The 2,837-nt window shown below is 42.2% G+C and overlaps 1 pseudogene; it reads left to right on the plus strand.

Annotated features, from left to right (window-relative positions):
- The first annotated feature begins 337 nt into the window (after nt 1-337).
- LOC101274318 (developmentally-regulated GTP-binding protein 1-like) lies at nt 338-1,682 on the plus strand (annotated as a pseudogene).
- Nucleotides 1,683-2,837: the final 1,155 nt, after the last annotated feature.

Here is a 2,837-nt window from a genome sequence, read left to right on the forward strand (position 1 = left end):
CTCCGCAACGGGAGAGGCCGCAACAGTGAGAGGCCCGCGTACCACAAAAAAAAAAAAAAAAAAAGTACTACGGTGTTCTGTATTTTGGTTATGTATTAAAATATAATCATGTAGTGTTTAAAAACAAACAAACAAAACACCTTTAGTAAATAACTAGCAGGGAACTTATTGCTCCCGCAGCCTTGAGTTTCCCGGTTTTGCAGGTCGTAAGCCTTGCAAACAAACTCATCTTTCTGCTTTGTTTTACTGTGTGTTTTTGACAATACTTACCTGTGTGCATAGAGGGGCCAGAACAGAGGTCCAAACTCACTGACGCAGTCCAGGACCCAAAAAAGAAATGACAGAATACCTTCCTCCAAAAACGGCGGAATTGGAAGAGTGTCGGCGAGAGACCCTTCCGCGCGCGCTGTATCGTCGCGGCGAATAGAAGACACACACCCTGAACTTTCGCGAGAAGTAGGAAGTAACGCGCCGGCGCAATGCAGTAGCTCCTGCTGGCTTTGGCAGGTTAGCTGGCGGGTATGTGACAGAGGCAGTCAGTGTGGAGGCCACTGCACCCCCGGGGACTCGCCATTAGGAGCAGCACCTTAGCCAACACCTCGGAGATCGAAGCCGAGATGGCTCGGACTAAAAGAACAAGACCACTGCACACCACATACGGCTGCTTAAGGCTCGCTCTGGTAAGCTTCGCGGAGAACTCATTACTCGAACAGGTGGTGGTGCTGGTGAGCCGGAAGGTTTTGTTGTAGCCAAGACAGGTGGTGCTCGAATTGGGTTTGTGGGCTTTCTAACTATGAGGAAGTCAGCCCAGCTCAGTAACTTGGCAGGGGTATATTCTGAGGTGGCAGCCTGAATTCACTACTCTAACCACTGTGCCCCGTGTCATCAGATACAGAGGGGCCAAGATCCAGCTCCTGGATCTCCCAGGTATCACTGAGGGTGCCAAGGATGGGAGAGGCAGAGGCCATCAAGTCGTTGCAGTGGCCCGAACATGTAACTTGATCCTGGTTATTCTGGATGTCCTGAACTGTTGAGACATAAGAAGATAATTGAAAACGTGCTGGAAGGCTTTGGCATTCACTTGAGCAACAAACCCTATAATATCGGTTTTTAGAAGAAGATAAGGGACGCATTCATCTGAAAGCCTCTTGCCCTCAGGGTGAGCTGGATGCTGAAACTGTGAAGAGCTTTCTGGCTGAGTACGAAATTCGTAATGCCGATGTGACCGTCGCGATACCACAGCTAGTGACTTCATTGAAGTGGTGGAAGGAAACAGAATTTATATCGCCTGATATCTATGTGTTAGTTAAATAAGATTGATCAGATCTACACTGAGAAATTGCATATCGTCTATAAGATGCCCCATTGCACCCATCTCTGCCCATCACTGCTGGAATTTTGATGACTTGTTGGAAAATACCTGGGAGTATCTGAAACTAGTGAGGACTTAGACCAGACGCAAAGGCCAGTTCCCAGATTACACATCCCCAGTGGTGTTCTGCCTTACCCCAGAACCACAGTGGAGGATTTCTGCTGAAAATTCACGAAAATCTTACCAAAGAATTTAAATACGTTCCAGCCTGTGGTTTCTCTGTGAAACACAAAAAAATGGTTAAAGCCATATGTTGGGGGATGAGGATGTCATTCAGACACGGAAAACTTCCCCTTTCTCCATCTGCTAGGCCAACCCCTGCAGCTTTCCAAATGACCAAGCATCCTACCCCAAACCCCTTCTGGCTTTGGATCAAGATTCAGGAGGGAGATGGAGGCACCCAAACTGGCACTGCACTTATCTTCATGTCACCTTGTACTTTGAACTGCATAAAGGACCAGGTAGGGAAAAAAATGACCACATTCATTAGGATTTGTTTATTTATTTATTTATTTATTCTTTATCTATTTGGGAATTCATAATTAAGGTGGTCATAGGATCATAAACATTTTTGAAATCTTGTTCAGAGCATGAGTATGCAAATATGTAAATAAGGACACCTTTACCTGAGGTGAGGCTAATGAATGTTTAATGAATGCTTGAGTGACATAACCTTTCAGTGACAGTGCTCGCTCTGCTTTTCATGCTTGCATATGGGACACATCAGTAATTATTTAAACTTTTATCTTTCATCATTTAATTAATGGAAATAAAGACAAACCTGAATATATTCTATTATTGAAGAAAATGACAAAATATTATAACTACCGAAGAGAAAAAAAATTTGTGAAAGCTCATTTTAGACCAATTTTGTTGTATTTTAAAATATCTGTATTTACAGAAATACATTAAGATAAATATAAGCTTTATAGTAACCCAAATATTTCCTCTTCATTTATGAGTATGATCAATAGGAGCTGCTACAAAACAGAAGAAAAGGTAAATCCTTAAAATATTCAGTTCTAGAATGTGTCCATGACCTTTTGTGCCTTGTGCCACGTGATGAATTATTCATAGAACATTGATAACAGTGTGACATACAGTCTTATACACAGGGGATCAAATCATTGAGCTGGGAGAGGAAGATTGTAATTCTTCTTTTGGCTCTGCCATTAACCTGTTTGACCCTGGCCAGTTTATTCATTCATTCATTCGTTCATTTATTCAACTCAACAAAATTTTAGGGAACTTCTCCCAAGTGCTTTGCACTCTACCAAGCAATGGGATATAGCAATTACCAAAATGTCCCCAGCTTCATAAAGCTTACAGTACAGTCATTTAACCTCCATTCAAGTCATTTACTTTCTAGTCAAGACACATAATTTTTTTGGTCTCAAGTGTTCTTATTTATGAAATGAAAGAATTGGGTATTTGTAATACCCTATCAAAGACTCCTGAGTCTTCA

The sequence above is a fragment of the Orcinus orca genome, chromosome 9 (assembly GCF_937001465.1).
Source record: "Orcinus orca chromosome 9, mOrcOrc1.1, whole genome shotgun sequence".
Taxonomy (NCBI): domain Eukaryota; kingdom Metazoa; phylum Chordata; class Mammalia; order Artiodactyla; family Delphinidae; genus Orcinus; species Orcinus orca.